This window comes from Lynx canadensis, chromosome X (assembly GCF_007474595.2).
Source record: "Lynx canadensis isolate LIC74 chromosome X, mLynCan4.pri.v2, whole genome shotgun sequence".
Classification (NCBI taxonomy): Eukaryota; Metazoa; Chordata; class Mammalia; order Carnivora; family Felidae; genus Lynx; species Lynx canadensis.
This window is the reverse complement of record NC_044321.2, coordinates 80014883-80033030: the sequence shown is the minus strand read 5'-3', so window position 1 is coordinate 80033030 and position 18148 is coordinate 80014883.

Genomic DNA, 18148 nt, shown 5'->3' with positions numbered 1-18148 from the left:
TGGACTCATAGAATTTATTTTGGAGTTTTCCTTCCTTTCTTTGGAATAGTTTGAAAATAGTAGGTATGATCTCTTTAATTGTTTGGTAGAATTCATCTGTGAAGTCATCTGGCCCTGGACTTCTGTTTGTTGGGAAATTTTTGATTACTGATGAAATTTCTTTTCTGGTTATTGGTCTATTCAGGTTCTCTTTCTTCCTGTTTCAGTTTTGGTGGTTTATATGCTTCTAGGTTGTCCAATTTGTTGGCATATATTTTTTTTCCTAATGTTCTCTGATTTGTATTTCTGTGATGTTGATTGTTATTTAACTTGGTTGATTTTATTTAACTGGGTCCTTTCTCTCTTCTTTTTGCTCAGCCTGTCTAGAGGTTTATCAATTTTATTGATTTTTTTCAAAGAACCAGCTCCTGGTTTCATGATCTTTTCTAGTGTGTGTGTGTGTGTGTGTGTGTGTGTGTGTGCGTGTGCACGCACCTTAGTTTCTATAACATTTAATTCTGCTCTAATCTTTATTATTTATTTCATCTTGCTAGCTTTAGACTTTAATGGTTCTTTTTCTAGCTCCATTAGGTATAAGGTTAGGTTGTTTTTTTGTTTTTTTGTTTTTGTTTTTGTTTTCTTTTAGATTTTTCTTGCTTCTTAAAGTAGGCCTGTATTGCTATATACTTCCCTCTTTGGACCACTTTTGCTGCATCCCAAAGGTTTTGGACCTTGTGTTTTTATTTCACTTGTTTCCATGTATTTTTTTTAAATTTCTTCTTTGATTACCAAGTTGAACCATTCATTGTTTAGTAGCATGTTGTTTAATCTCCATGTATTTGTGGCCTTTCCAATTTTCCTTTCCTGGTTGACTTCAAGTTTCATAACATCGTGGTCAGAAAAGATGCATGGTATGATCCTAATCTTTATTTGTTGAAGCCTAATTTGTGACATAACATGTGACTTGTTGTGGAGAATGTGCCATGTGCACTTGAAAAGAATGTGTATTCTGCTGTTTTAGGATGGCATATTCTGAATATATTTGTCAAGCCCATCTGGTCCAGTGTGTCATTCAAAGCCATTGTTTTCTTGCCGATTTTCTGTTTAGATGACCTGTCCATTGCTGTAAGTGGGGTGTGAAAGTCCCCTACTATTATTGTATTATTCTGAATTAGTTCCTTTATATTTGTTATTGTTTTATGTATTTGGGTGCTTTCATGATGGGTACATAAAAATGTACAATTGTTATATTTTCTTGTGGAATTGTCCCATTTATTATGATATAGTGTCCTTCTTCATCTCATGTTACAGTCTTTGTTTTAACGTCTAGTTTGTCTGATATAAGTATTGCTACTGTAGCTTTCTTTTGACGTCCACTTGCATGGCAAATGTTTCTCCATCTTCTCACTTCCAATTTGCCTTTGTCTTTAGGTCTGAGATGAGTTTCTTGTAGGTAGCATGTAGATGGGTCTTGATTTTATCCATTCTCACACCCTGTGTCTGTTGATTGGAGCCTTTAGTCCATTTACCTACAATGTAATTACTGATAGGTATGTATTTAGTGACTTTTTATTGCTTGTTTTGTGTTTGCTTGTTTGTTTGATTTTCTTCTGGAGGTTTACTCTGATGCTTTCTTCTCTTTGTCAGTTGTGGTGTTTCCTTCCTTTCCACTCAATGAATCCCCTTTAGTATTTCCTACAGGACTGGTTTAGTGGTCATAAACTCCTTTAGCTTTTGTCTGGGAAACTCCTTATGTCTCCTATTCTGAATCATAGACTTGCTGGATAGAATATTTTTGGCTGCAGATTTTTTTTCCCATTCAGCACTATGAGTATACCATGCTACTCTCTTCTGGCTTGCCAAATTTCTGTTGAGAACTCCCAAGCAAGCCTTATGGGGTTCCTTTGCAAGTTAAGGACTTCTTTTGTCCTGCTGCTTTTAAGATTTTTTTCTTTATCACTGTATTTTGCCAGTGTAATTATAATATGTCTTCACATGAGTCTGCTTTTGGTGATTTAGGTGGGAGTTTTCTGTGCCTCCTGGATCTGGATATCTGTTTCCTTCCCCAGATTAGGGAAGTTTTCCACTATTATTTCCTCAAATAAATTTTCTGCCCCCCTTTCTCTCTCTTCTTCTTCTGGGACTCCTGTAATATGAATGTTATTACCTTTGATGGGGTCACTGAGTTCCCCAAGCCTCTTCTTGTGTTGTGTAAGTGTCCTTTCTCTCTTTTGTTCAGCTTCATTGCTTTTCATCACTTTGTCTTCTAGGTCAGTAATTCGTTCCTCTGCTTCTTCCAGACTGCTGTTCATTACATCAAATGTGTTTCTTGTCTTGCCTATTGCACTCTTTATCTCTGATTGATGCTTTTTTTTTAACTCTGTGGTAAGGGTCTCACTGATGTCTTCTGTACTTTTCTCAAGCCCAGTGAGTATCCTTATGATCATTGCTTTAAATTCTCCATCAGGCATGTTATATCTGTTTCACTTAGATCCCTAGCCATGGCCTTATCTTGTTATTTCCTTTGGGATTAATTAATTCCTCTCTCTTGGCATTTTTGTCTAAGTCTCTGCCTTCTTCTGTCTTGTAAAAGTCAGTTATGTTTCCCACTCTTGAGAGTAATGGCTTTATGAAGAAGAGGTCATGTAGTGTTCAGGGCCTGGAGCTCCAGGAAGTGTCTCTGGTGTGGGCTAGGTGCATACTGCTACTGTGTTTTGGCTGCTCTATCCTTCAAGCCAATCATCTGCAGAGGCTCTCCTTGCCTGCTGTGGGCAGTGTTTGGTTCATGGCCAGAATATGGCAAGTTTTAACTAGGTGTTAAATGAGACCTGATAGTACTTCCACTGGAACTGAAGCCCTGCAGAACTCTCTGGTCAGAAGACATAGTGTGGGCAGGAGTTTCTTCTCACCTTCTGGGGAAGGGGCCTGCCACACCAAGACTGAGGCAAGCCTAAATGAGAAGAGCAGTCCCATCAGGACACAAGGATGTGGGGCTTGGTGAAAGCTAAGTAGGCAGCCTGTGTTGGCACTGCACTGCTTCCTGCATGTGGCTCTGTGTTTACGCTGAGGGTCGGGGGAGAGAAATGGCACCAGCCAACTCCTTTGTCCTCAGAGAGACGTCTCTGTGAATACTGCCTCTCAGGGAAGCACTCTGAGAAGTGCAAATGATCTCTCCCCTGTGTGTCCCAGGCATTTATCAGATCACTGCTTCCATCCTGTCTGCCTCCAGGTTATTTGCCTGCCTTCTCTTCAGGAATAGCGCATTACCCTCCACACTGTATCCCAACCAAGACTGCTGACCTTTAACACTCCAGGCTTTAGAGATGTGGTGTGGGCAGGACCTTATGCCAGTTTTCTGGGGGAGGAGCCCACCACACTAGGACTGAGGCAAGCTTGACCAAGAAGGGCATTCGTGCCAGAGTGGAGGGGTGTGGGGCTTGGTGTAAGCAAGTTAGGCAGCCAGTGTGGGTGCTGTGCTGCTTCCTGCAGGTGGCTCTGTGTTTATACTGAAGGTCAGGGAAAGGAAATAGCTCTGGCCAGCTCTTTTGGCCCAGGAGAGGCATGTCTGCGAATGCGGCTTCTCAGGAATACAGTTCAACAAGAGTGAATAAGCCCCATGTGTGCCCTATTCATCCTTCAAATCGCTGTTTCCAGGCTATCTGCCCCTGAATTGTCTACCTGCCTTCTCCCAGGAGCAGGGCGGTGCCCTCAGGGCTCTATCCCAGCCAAGCCCACTGACCTTTAAAACTCCATGCTTTAAGCCTTGTTGGTTGTAAGAACTCACAACAATCAGCCCCTCTCATTTTCCTACCAATGACTTTGGGGACATGTTGTTCTTGTGTGTTCCCCTGTGTGCTCTACTCTCTCTTGCCCTTCTTTTATGAACACAGCTCCCTACCCTCTGTAGGACCTGTGATCCATTTCTCCCCTGAGCCACATCTCCACATTTCTTATCTTCTTTGATGTGGCTTCTTCTCTCCCTTTAGTTGTGGAGTTTGCCCTGTCATGCTTCAGGTTGACTTCTGGAGTACTTATAATAATTTGATAGTTATCTAGTTGTGTTCATGGGATGATATGAGCCTGGCAACCTCCTATTTCACCGCCATCTTCTCTTCTCCTCCGTGGTATAAATTCTTTGAATATTTGGAAGAATTTAAAAGGAAGCTGTCTGGTTTTGGATTTTTGTTTTTGGGGGGATTTTTTTGTTTTGGGTTTCTTATTTATTTATTTATACTATGAAATATATGGTCAAACTGGTTTCCATACAACACTCAGTGCTCCTCCCAACAGGTACCCTCCTCAATGCCCATCACTCACTCTCCCCTCCCTCCCACCTCCCATCAACCCTCAGTTTATTCTCAGTTTTTAAGACTCTCTTATGGTTTGTCTCTCTCCCTCTCTAACTGTTTTTATTTTTCCTTCCTTTATCCCATGGTCTTCTGTTAAGTTTCTCAGGATCCACATAAGAGTAAAAACATATGGTGTCTGTCTTTCTCTCTATGACTTATTTCACTTAGCATAACACTCTCCAGTTCCATCCACGTTGCTACAAAAGGCCATATTTCATTCTTTCTCATTGCCACGTAGTATTCCATTGTGTATATAAACCACAATTTCTTTATCCATTCATCAGTTGATGGACATTTAGGCTCTTTCCATAATTTGGCTATTGTTGAAAGTGGCTGCTATAAACATTGGGTTACAAGTGCCCCTATGCATCAGCACTCCTGTATCCTTTGGGTAAATTCCTAGCAGTGCTATGGCTGGGTCATAGGGGAGATCTATTTTTAATTTTTTGAGGAACCTCCACACTGTTTTCCAGAGCGGCTGCACCAGTTTACATTAGCACCAACAGTGCAAGAAGGTTCCCGTTTCCCCACATCCTCTCCAGCATCTATAGTCTCCTGATTTGTTCATTTTAGCCACTCTGACTGGCATGAAGTAGTATCTGAGTGTGGTTTTGATTTGTATTTCCCTGATGAGGAGTGACATCAAGCATCTTTTCATGTGCCCATTGGCCATCTGGATGTCTTCTTTAGAGAAGTGTCTATTCATGTTTTCTGCCCATTTCTTCACTGGATTATGTGTTTTTTGTGTGTGGAGTTTGGTGAGCTCTTTATAGATTTTGGATACTAGCTGAGAAGGGCTGTTTTGAGAAGGTGGGCCTGCTCAGTGGTGGTAGGACCCCTGACCAAGGTCCTGAAAATAGACCAGAAGAAGCACTATCTTGCTGTGGACTTGGCTCAAATCTTGCCTGTCTGTAATCCTGTCATCATCCCCTTCCACCAAAGGTCTTGGGAGGAGCCACACTCATCCAAGCCCTCAGTTACAGGCCCGTCAAACTTGGACCTGACTCCTGTCCTTGAAGTTGTTCTATGACTCAGTTCCAGTGCTGTTTTACCATGGCCCAAGGTAGTCTCACCTGCCCAAAAGACCCAGCCAAGGGTCAAAACCCATAGACATCCCCTGTAACAGTCCTGCAGACCTGAGAACTGACTGAGCAATCCTGCTCTGCCATGGTCCAGATGAAGACCTGATCAGTCAGGAGGGACAAGACCAGGGACCGACCCAGCAGGGACTCAGCAGAAGCAACAACCATACATACCCTGGATAACATCCTCACTAAACTCAGACTCAATTGCAGCCGTTGAAGTGGTCCCACGACCTGGTGAAAATTTCAGTAATAAGATAAATAAGTCCTAGAGAATCGAGTGTACAACATTATATATGTACATGCAGTGTACACATAATAGTGTATTATTATATACATGAAATTTGCTGAGGGTAAATATCAAGTGTTCTCAAGACATACAAAAAGATGATGACTCTGTGAGATGATACATGTGTCAATTAATTTACTTTACAAAGTATACATATATAAAATAATCATTTTACAACATATACATATATCAAATAATCATGTTGTACACTTTAAATATACATAGTTTTGGGGTGCCTAGGTGGCTCAGCCAGTTGAGTGCCTGACTCTTAATTTCAGCTCAGGTCATGAACTCTTGGTCATGAGAGCGAGTCCTGTGTTGGGCTCCGTGTTGACAGCATGGATCCTGCTTGGGATTCTCTCTCTCCCTCTCTCTTGACCCTTCCCCTGCTCTCTCTCTCTCTAAGAAAAAAAAACATTAAAAAAACAAATAAATATACACAGTTTATTTTTTATTATACCCCAATAAGGCTGGAAAATAAAATAAACCGTTGCCACCTTATGGGAAAAAAAAACAAAAATATATTATAAAGCTATCAATAAAGCATGGTACTGTCATAAGAACAGACATATTGAACTATGGAACAGAAGAGATATCCTAGGAATTGCATCTGAAGTCAACTGATCATCAATAAGTGTTAAGAACACACAACTGGAAAAGAATAGTGCCTTTAATAAATATATAGAAACATTTTCTTGACATCGGTCTGAGTGACGATTTCTTGGATATGAACACAAAAGCACAGCAACAAAGGCAAAAATAAAGTGGGATTGTGTGAAACTATATATCTGCACAGCACAGCAAAGGAAACAATCAACATAATGAAGATACAACCTATGGAATAAGAGGAAATATTTACAAACCATGTATCTGATAAGGGGTTAATATACAAAATATACAACGAACTCAAACAACACAATAGCATAAAAACAGACAAACAAAAATATGTTAAAAATGGGAAAAGGACTGGAATAGACATTTCTGAAAAGAAGATATGCAAATGGTTAACATGTACACGAAAAGGTGCCCAACATCACTAATAATCAGGAATACAAAACGGTAATGAAGTATCACCTCACATAAGCTAGGATGGCTATTAACAACAACAACAGCAGCAACAACAACAACAACAAAACAAGAGATAGCAAGTGCTGGTGAGAATGTGGAGAAAAGAGAACCTTTGTACACTATTGGTGGAAATACGAATTGGTACAGCCATTACTAAAAACAATATGGAGGTTTTTCAAAAATTAAAAATAGAGGGGCGCCTGGGTGGCGCAGTCGGTTAAGCGTCCGACTTCAGCCAGGTCACGATCTCGCGGTCCGTGAGTTCGAGCCCCGCGTCGGGCTCTGGGCTGATGGCTCAGAGCCTGGAGCCTGTTTCCGGTTCTGTGTCTCCCTCTCTCTCTGCCCCTCCCCCGTTCATGCTCTGTCTCTCTCTGTCCCAAAAATAAATAAACGTTGAAAAAAAAAAATAGAACTACTATGTGATCTAGCAATCTTATATCTAGGTATATGCCCAAAATGGTGAAATCGATACATACACATACATGCATGGAATCACACACACACACACACACACACACACACAATGGAATATTGTTCAACCTTTAAAAAGTAGGAAATGTTATCATTTGTGACAACATGAATGAACATGGAGGACACTATGCTAAGTGAAATAACCCAGACACACAAAGATGAATACTATATGATATCATCTACATGTGAAATCTAAAACAATTTAGGTAAAGTTGAACTCATAGAAGCATGGGTAGAACAGTGTTTACCGAGGGCTGGGGGATGAGGGAAAATTGGAATATGTTGGTCAAAGGATACAAAGTTTCAGTTACCCAGGATGAATAAGCTCTGGAGATCTAACGTACAACATAGTAACTATAGTTCATAATGCTCTACTGTTTTTTGAAATTTGTTAAAAGAGCAGATATAAATGTCCTATCACAAAAAGAAAGGTAACTGTGTGAGGTGCTAAACATGCTAATTAGCTTGATTGTGGTAATCATTAACCCTTTTACAACATATACATATACGAAAACATAATTGCTATATCCTCTTGGTGAATTGGCCTGTTTATCATGACCTAATAACTTCTTTGAGGCTTGTAACACTTTTTGAATGAAAGTCTCCTTTGTACGATATAAAAACAGCCACCCCTGCTTTCTTTTGGTTACCATTTGCATGAAATATCTTTTTCTATGCCTTGATTTTCAGCCTGTATGTGTCCTTTGAGCTAAAGTGAGTTTTTTGTGGGCAGCATATATTTAGTTCCTTTTAAAATCCTTTCAGCCATTCTATGTCTTTTGGTGGAGAAATAATCTATTTATATGTAAAATTATTCTTGATAGGTAAAGAATTACTATTCCCATTTTTTTCTGTTTCGTAGTTCCTTTGTTTCTTCCTTCTTTTCTTGCCATCTTCTCTTGTGATTTGATGATTTTTTATAGTGCTATGCTTTGATTCCTTTCTCTTTATCTTTTGCATATCTCCTATAGATTTTTGTTTTGTGGTTACCAAAATGCTTATATAAAATATCTTATAGATATAACATCTATTTTAAGCTGATAACTTATCCTTGATTGTATACAAAAACTCTAAGCTTACTTCCTACTTACCTTATTGATGTCACAGTTTACATCTTTTTATAGTGTGTGTCCATTAACAAATTATTACAACTGTACCTATATTTAATACCTTTGTCTTGTATACTAAAGGCAAAAGTGCTTTCCCTCCATCAGTATAGTGTTGAGTGTTCCAAGTTTGACCCTATTCTTATTTTTACATGTGAGTTTTATACTTTGGTATGTTTTCATGTTCTTACCTAGTGTCTTTTTGTTTCAACTTGAAGAACTGCCATTAGCATTTCTTTTAAGGAAGGTCTAGTGGTGAATAACTCTCGCAACTTTTCTTTGAGAAGGTCTTTAACTATCTTTCATTTCTGAAGGACAGCTTTTCTGAATTGAGTATTCTTGTTGTCAGGTATTTTCCCCAGCACTTTGAATGTATTATCCTGCTCTCTCCTGGCCTGCAAGATTTCTTCTGAGAAATCTGCTGTTGCCTTATGCTGTTCCCTTGTATGTCATCAGTGGTTTTTCTCTGTTTTCAAAATTTTCTCCTCATCTTGCCTTTTGATATTTTTATTATAACGTGTCTTGGTGTACCCTTCCACGGGATGATACTGTTTAGAGACTCTTGAGCTTTGCAAACTTGTATGTTCATATCCCTCAAGGATTTGGAAAGTTTTCAAACATTATTTCTATAGGTAAGATTTTCCATTTTTTCCCCCTTTTCTCTCTTCTTCTTGGTCTCCCATCAGGCATATATGGGTCCATTTAATGGTTCAAAAAAATTCCCCATAGGCTTTCTTCACACTTTTTCATTCTTTTTTCTTTCTTTTTTTTTTTCTCTTCTGATTAGATATTTTCAAATTACACGTTTATGAGTTCACAAACACTACCTTCTCTTACTAGTTTTCCTCCCAACATTATGACATCCTTCAGGAGAAGGAAGAACCACAAACACAGTGTCTTGTCTTTACTAAATTCCTCAACTTTAACCACTGTGGACAATTTGGTCCGTTGCCTTTTCTTTAATATATTTATGTAGCCATGCCACATTGCAGGGGCCTAGCAAAATAATCCCAACACATGGATAGCATTGTTTGCCTAAGCGGGAAAAAAGAAAGATCACATCAAATTTATTTGGGACATACAGACAAAGCTGCGGTTTCCCATACAATCAACAAAGAGGTGTTGGTGGAATTGCAGTGAAAAAAAAAACTATAGTATATATTTTCCTTCTTTATCTTTTCTGAGGAAGCACAGACAGAATATAAGTACAATGAAATCTAATGAATTCAGATTCCCCTCATGTGTAACTGCTGTAATTCAGGTCAGGGGACAGGTATGATGTTTAAAACTTTGCGATAGTTCCCTTTTCAGTGCTTATTTAAATGAAGGAAAAAAACCAAAAAAATAAAAAAATAAAAAAAAAAGGGGCGCCTGGGTGGCTCAGTCAGTTAGGCGGCCGACTTTGGCTCAGGTCATGATTTCGCGGCCCGTGAGTTCGAGCCCCGCGTTGGGCTCTGTGCTGACAGCTCGGAGCCTGGAGCCTGTTTTGGATTCTGTGTCTCCCTCTCTCTGACCCTCCCCCGTTCATGGTCTGTCTCTCTCTGTCTCAAAAATAAATAAACGTTAAATAAATTAAAAAGAAAATGTAGGAAACGTTTTTAATTAACATCAAGCATTTTATATACTACTCTTACACACACACACACACATTAGAGATAGGTTTGTATCTATACATAAACCTTAATTAGAGGTCATTACGTAGACTCAACTTTGGCTGGGTTTAATTACTGATAGTACTTGAAGTTATTTAAATGGCATTTCAAAGAGATCTCCCATGATCTCAACTTTTCAGTAGCTGCCACTGGTTTTCCAGATTTTGCAATTAGTAAGGCTGAACTAATATTACTTTCTGTTGAAAACCTGGTGGGTGACCAGAACACAGAGTCTGGAGCCAGACTTCCTGTGGGTAACACTTGGTTTGCCACCTACAATATTTGTGACCTCTTAGACAAGTGATTTATATACCTCTGTACTTCACCTTACTCATCTGTAAAATTCTATAATAGTACCTACTCTGTAGAGTTACCTGTCTTAAATGAGTTATCCCTTTAAAGTGCATGGCCCATAGTAATCACTATACACCTTTCCTCCACTCCCCAAATGAATGACTAAAACTCATTAGAATCCTTATAATTAACTTCCTTTAGACCTGCATGAAATTAAAGTCACAAATGCTTACGTGTACCTACTACTTGGGTTCTTACAGTAGTTTCTACATTATGCCCACAATTATGGTTTGGGGGAGGCTTTATTTTATTGTTAAGTATTAATTTGCTATGTATTAAATTTCATGTGGTATTGGGAAAAAGCACATAAAATTAACACATTAAAGAAGGATGGGAGTAGGTAAAGCCCAAGCTTCTGTGCTGTGGAAGGTCACCTGGAGGCACTAGCATCACAGAGAAGACCAGCAATGTGGACAATCTCAGATCTCCAGGTCTCCTGAAGATAATATTCTCCTGAAACATGCAGATCAGACGAACGCTACGGTCAGGTGAACCCTATTGAGGCCCTCCCAGGCACAGGAGCACTGTGGGTTCCTAAAGCTGCCAGTCATGTGGATGCTGCCATCCTGTGGGCAATAGTTATGTGGCAGGCCCAGCCATACCTGTCATGTCAGCACCATGGGCTTTTAAACCCAAAGGTCATGTGGTCTTTGCCTCTGTTGCCACTATGGTCGTGTGGTAGATCCAGCTCTTCAAGTCACTAGAACATCATAGACTCCTAAACCCTGCCTGTCACCCTTCTCTCATGTAACCCTTACTGGTTACCAGCATGTGAAAGCTTCAGCCCTTGATGTCATATAGGTGACCTGTTGCTTTGGGTCATGTGGATGCTATGGTCATATACCCCTCCCTCCCCCGCCCCCCACGGTACATGCCCAGCTCAGCCGTCTCTGTCATGTGAAGACTGTGGGTTATTAAACTCTATAGATCCATGTATAGGCAACAGTGTGGCTCCTACCACATGTGGCAGACAAAGCTCTTGTAATCATGTGAGCAGTGCAGCTACCTTATCACTGCTGGCTATGTGGATCCTATGGTCATGCTCCAGAATATGATCATGCGAGGCCCAGTTCTCTTGGTCATGTGAAAATTGAGGGCTCTTGAACTCTGTGGTGGATCAGGAGGTCTCTGGGGTCATTTGCCCCCCCCCCAAGGTGATGTACAAAGGTCTGCTCTTTAAGTGTGTGCAGAGTCTCCTGAACTGTTGCTTGGCTTAGCCTTGTGAAGAGTCAGCCTGATAGGTTCAGAAGACCTTCAAAACTGTGGTCTGCACCCTGGCTCAGATGAGACTCTGGCTCATATCCCAGCCTTTCCATTAACTTTTATACCCTGCCACAGCGGGTGGTACTTGGGCAGGAGGAGTGCCAGCGGGTACTAGAAGCTTATTCAAAGAACTGGTGGGAGAGGGGGCAGCCAAGCACTCTCAGGTCAAGGTCTGGCCAAATGACAGAGGGTTGGGTGTAGTTTGGGGGAGGACTTCTGAATGTGGCTTAACTTTTGTGCTCCTGGCAGAGAAGCTTGTGGGTGTGTGAGACCTGATCCTGGACTCATGGGAGCTGTTGCCTGTAGAGAATGGAAGAGTGGGTTTGTGGGGAGGGGGTTGCAAAGGTTCATGGACTTGTCTGTCATTTCTCAGCAGCAGGGCTCTGGAAGCCGTGTGGGACCTCCCCTTCCCCACCCTCACACTAAAGCCCTACCCCTACTTATCAGCCTGCCATGTTCACTGTCTGTGCAGTGTGATGGCCTCTTCTGCCATCCTCTGACCACGTTGTTATTGAAGACAACAGAGACCTCCTAGATGCCAATATGTCTAGACGACTCCAAGTCTCACCTTGATTTCTGCCTCTGATTTTGTAAGATCCTCATTATTCCTTTGATATATTTTCCCAGCAAACATTCTAATCATGTGCTCAGGGTAGTAGCAAAGCAGAACTAGAGTGAGATGGGGAGGGGAGGAGGGGGAAGGGGGAGAAAGAAGGAAGAAGAGAAGATGGGAAAGAGAGAGAAAGAAGGAGAGAGAGAGAATTTATTTTCAAGAATGTGTTATTTCAGGAAAGTGTCAAAGTAGCCACGATGTAAAGATTCAGACTTTACTTCTTATATTTAGTTTGAAGTTCAGTAGCTTTACAAAGTATATCTGGGAGTGGGGTGACAATCTTGTGTGTAGGATCTGTAAGTGGCTTAAAGTAGTTCAATTCATGGCAGAGACAATTCATTTCTGGTCCTCGCCCCCTCCTCCCAACTTTCTAACCATTGTTTCTGAGACTCCTTGTTGAAAACTCCCTTCTTCCCCTCCCTTGGAAAACAATAGTGAGTTGATTTAAGAAAACATCTGGTGAAATAATAGGTGTTACTCACATCTGGTATATCGTGAAAGTGATATTGAATGAGTAAATTGGAGCAAATAGCAAGATTGTACTTACATTTATGGAGAATTTGAATACTTCTTGACACCTGGTTCAAGGATATTGTCACTCATGATAGTTTACACATAGCTTAAATAATCCACTTTATTTTCCTCCCATTTCAGCACTTCCAAGTTTGTTCTGCAAAACACTGTGGCCACGAAACAGCAACAACAACAAAAATGCACCCTACTTTAGAGAAGTGTGGGCCATACAGTGTGGGACTGTATGGTAAGTGAATTTCCATTCTGTAGGACATTTTTGTAGATAATATGTTGATATAAAATAGGAATCTCAAAGGGGGGATAGTTTCTCCAACTTATATGGGGAGGGAACATTTTTCCACAGAGCATCTGAGGTACTTGTGCTCTTCATAAAATATTACCCTTTCCAAGACAAATCTTCTACCACTTGGAAACCTTGTGCCTTTGTTTACTAAGAGCATTGCAATATATACTCATAATAATTGTAACCTATTCTTCTTCCCACTAAGAAATTACTATTGTTTTTTAATTCATTTTATCTTATCTCAATGGCCAGTCTCTCTCCTGCTTAAATCTTTTAACTTTTTCGTTCTTCAGAAATAACCCATTTCTAAGCATGTTTCTGACAGGGTGGTGGCAAAAGAAAAAAAATAAGTACATAAGTACAAATCATTAGGAAGTCTTATCTATAGCAACAAATATAGTGCCCCCAACCCCCACTCCAGAAAGCCATATACAACTTAGCTGTTAGGATCAGCAGACACAAATATCTCTAATTTTATACTAACATGCCACACTTTTCAAAGGATAGTTTTGTAATTAGTAATAATTATAGCTGCCATGTTTTGAGTCCCTATTATATGTCAAGCACTGTAATAACCTTGTCACATAAGTTAGCTCATTTAGCCCTTGGAAAAATCCTGAGTGGGTGTTATTTTAATTTACACATGAGATATGTGAGTCAGGAGAGGCTGGGGGTATGCCATGGTAATAAACAATTCCCATATCAATGGCTTATTCCTCACTCCTGCTAGATGTCCACGGCAGGTGCACATCCACCACAGGCTGGTGGACGTTGGGAGTCTGAGCGATTCTTATTGGAATGACTTGGACATGAAAACTGACAGAGCAACCACCATCTAGAAAGTTGTCAGTCACTGTGCCTGAGGGGAAGATGGCCCTGGATGGTTTCAAACCAACAACCATACATTCTGGCTCAGAAATAACACACGTTATTCCCAGCCCATTAGCCAGAGCTAATCACATACACAGCCTCGCCCAAACGAAGGGGGTCAAACAAGAAGTGCAGTTCTACCAGGTTCCTGGAACAGGGAAGAAAGGGAAACACTTGGCAAACAACACCACCGACTACTGCATGATGGAACTGAAACTCAGAGAGATTGAGTACTTGCATAAAATCACATAGGCAATAAGTGACAGAGCCAGGATTTGAATTCAGAGAGGTATGTTTTCAAAGTTGGCGTTCTTTCCATACTCTTTTCTACATTGCATGCTATTATTTTAAATGAAATTCATATATACTTATAACAGAGATGCCATTACTTCAATGCTGCAATTCCCTCTTCCTCATTCATCTGATGCTCCAACAGAAAGATTGAATAGACATGACAGCCGTGCCTGAAAAGACCAGCATTGATAAGCCACAGGTCTCTTTCAAACAAAAGAATGTATCGGATATTTGAATGTCCATGACATTCAAGGATAAAAATTAAAAAATAAAACCTGATGGTCGATGAAAGGGCTGTTCTCCGATCACTTACTTGATTAAAAATAATCTTCCCATATTGTCAAGGAAAATAATAAAAATAAGAGTAGACATTAATGAAAATAACAACAGGTATGACAGAGATCAACAAAAATGCTAGATGTCAGCACTTTAGAGAGATAACATAACAAAGAAACTTCTGGCAACATGGGCCAAGAAAATTAGAGAGAAAGCACAGATATGCCACTTTTGGAATGAAAAGGTTGTCATGCTTACGGTTACAGCAAAGATTCAAAAGATAAGATAATATGAAAAAAGATATGCTGATAAATTTAAAATTTAGATTAACTAGACAAATCCCAGAGAAAACTGTCACTTTCCATACTGGAGAAATAGGAAATCTTAATATTATTAAAAGTATTCTTGACCAGGAACACATGAGAAGGTAAAATTATTAGCCGATCTTAATCAGTTACATAAACGCAAAGTGAATAAATAGATTAATAGTAAACTAACTCCAGCAATGGCTAAAACAAGTAATATACAGCATGACAAAATTGTCTCTAATGCCAAGCATGCAGCAGTGGTTTAACATTAGGAGATCCATAATCTAATTTAGCATATTAACAGAATAAAGGAAGGAGGAAAGGGTGATTATCACAAAATATCCAGTAAAACAGGCATACAAAAAACTAGGCAGCTGGTCAAGACTAAACAACAACAGTAACAATAATTCTCAGCCATTCATAAATAGAAAGACAGTTCTTTAAACTGGCAACAAGTATTAAAGAAGAACAAACTACACCAAACATCATACTTAAGAGTGAAACATTAGAAGCTCTCCCTTTAAAATCAGGAGACAAAGATAACTCATACAACCACTTATCTTCAACATCACACTGCATCTCTTAGGTAGTACAGCAAGCCAAAATACATAAGTGTATGCATACATACATAAATTAATAAATGTGTACAAATGAAATAAACAAAGCTGCCAATACAATGAGGTTATCTTAATGTAAATTCAAGAGAAGCTATGGAAAATTAAAATCATAGAGATTAATAAGTTAGTTGGTGTAAGACTAATATATACAAAATAACTGTAACAAATGGAAAATACCATCTTCATTCTGAATACACCATTTGCAATAGCAAAATTTATAACATTCTGAAAAATTCTGAATCGGCTCCCTTGACAACTATTCCAACACTTGTACACAGTCTTATACACTTTCCTGTTCTATAGAGACTAGAAAGATAAAATCATGAAAGGAAATGTGTGTGTGTGTGTGTGTGTGTGTGTGTGTGACAACACATACACATTAACCAGAGCCCATTACAGCTAGGGTTCTAAATGGGATCTCAGCTGTATCATGCATATGCACCATTCTGAGACTTGGAGGTGTAACTGAATGACACGGGAGTTACGTATGGCTCAATGGCGTGGTCAGCTATGTATAATGGGAGAGGTCTCTGTTTTTTGTGAAGCAACCAAAGAGTGCCTAGAATTCAGTCTCTACTATACATGTCAATTAGCAGACAGGCAGCAGTGGTATTTCAGCTATAACAGTCCCGTAGCATGAATGGGTTTCCCCTGACTGGGTAGCATCCAAGCCTGCTTTTCTGGCCCTCACAGAGTTTTTGTAAGCTATGTAATATATTTTATTAAAGATGTATCATTTTTATAAAATAACTAGAATGAATTCTGGCACGGACAAATGAGAACATTGATTAACAGGTACTTGACACCAAAATTGGTTGCAAGCAAAGGGCCCTGAAAGAAATGGGGATCTGGGACAGATTATCCAATCTAGATGGATCCGAAGATAGTAAGGATCCAAGTGACATTAGAAGATGAAATATTGGTATTCCATGGCACATGATGGTGAAACAGCTGCCAAAGTTATCACCTGTGGTCACTTGAAATGAAATGCCTTTGACGTCAATATGAGGGTGGACCTAGCAGCAGCTTTTAGGGACTTGGAGGACATGCCTCTCCCCCACAGCATTGAGAAACATATTGGTGAGGAGGGCGTCTTCATCTTTGAATCATTCTGAGGTGGCTGATTTGTGCAGGCCACAGGTGAGTGGAAAGGTCCTACCCTTGGCATGGTAACCCTCATTTCAGTGGGGATGATGGGATCCTGGAGTCACAGGTCAAGTAGAAACACTTAGCCTCCTGGGTCAAGGTGCATGTCAATTTGACACAAATGGTTGTTTTACCTACAGCAACCTTTGAAGGTAGCTCATGGATCAACAGATCCTTTGGATATTGAAATATCTGAGCATCCTCTAAAGTTGCATTTGATCCATGTAAAAGTAAATGAAATATAAATAAATATACATTTATAATAAAATATAAGAACATAAAATATAAATAAAACTCTAGATCTGGTGACTTGAGCCATCTTCATGGCAAATGCTGGTCCCTTAATCAATTCCCACACCTGAGCCAGAACACCATGAGCAAATGGATTACCAAGGAAAAAGACCCTACAATGAAGTCACAAGTAACTACAGTAAGTATTCTTCCTGGGCTTAGTCAAAGGGACCTCCAGCCATTTACCAGAGTAACTGTGCACTTGCTTTAAGGACACTTGCTCTAAGCCAGAGCTCAACAAACTTTTCCTGGAAAGGGCCAGCTCACAAATATTTGAGGCTTTGCAGGTCTTTTAGCCTCTAACGAAACTACTCAAATATGCTGTTGTTAACCAAAAGCTGCCATAGACACAGCATGGCTATGTTCCAATCAAACTTTATGTATGGACACAGACACGTGAATTTCCAATAATTTTCGTGTGGCAGGAAATATTCTTCTTTTGATTGGTTGGAAACCAAATACATAAATACCATTCTTAGTTTGCAGGCCATACAAAAACAGGCCGATGGCCAATCCCTGCTCTAAGCTAATGGAATCACTAGTTACCCAAAATAACACTGAGCAGAAAGTCAGCAGAATGAGGTGGCAGCCATTCGTATGGTTCTGGCAGGCATAAAAGCTGATGCTTTTTAACATAGTGGTTTTCAACCTTGGTTGCACACTGCAATCACATGAAGAGTTTAAAACCTGTAGCTGCCTGGTTCTGACCCCAATTCTGCTTTAATTATTGTGGGTAGAGCCTGGTGCGAGTGACTTTTTTCGGTCTCCTTAAGTGACTCTTATGTGTAAACAAGGTTGAGAACTACTTGACAATTTGATAAGAGTGCAAATATTTTCCATATTTAATTTTTAAATTTTATGATTGTTTTTGAATAATAATATTCCAATAACAATAAATACATAGCTATTCTGGAAAGTATGAAATAAGAGTTCCCATGTGAGAAAAGGAGAAGAATCTCCTTTTAAAGAAAAAAGGAGGAACGCTTGGATGGCTCAGTCAGTTAAGCATCTGACTTTGATTTCAGCTCAGGTCATGATCTCATGGTTCATGAGCTCAAGTCCCATGTTGGGCTCTGCACTGACGACACAGAGCCTGCTTGGGATTCTCTCTCTCTCCTTCTCTCTCTCTGCCCCTTCCCCACCCCACCACCTGCTCGCTCTCTCTCTCTCTGTCTCTGTCTCTGTCTCTCTCTGAAAATAAATTTTAAAAAAGCATTTAAAACTAACTAACTAACTAAATAAATAAAAATGTTGAGTTTAAGAAGCCAGGCACAGAGGAATACACGATATATGATTCTGTTTA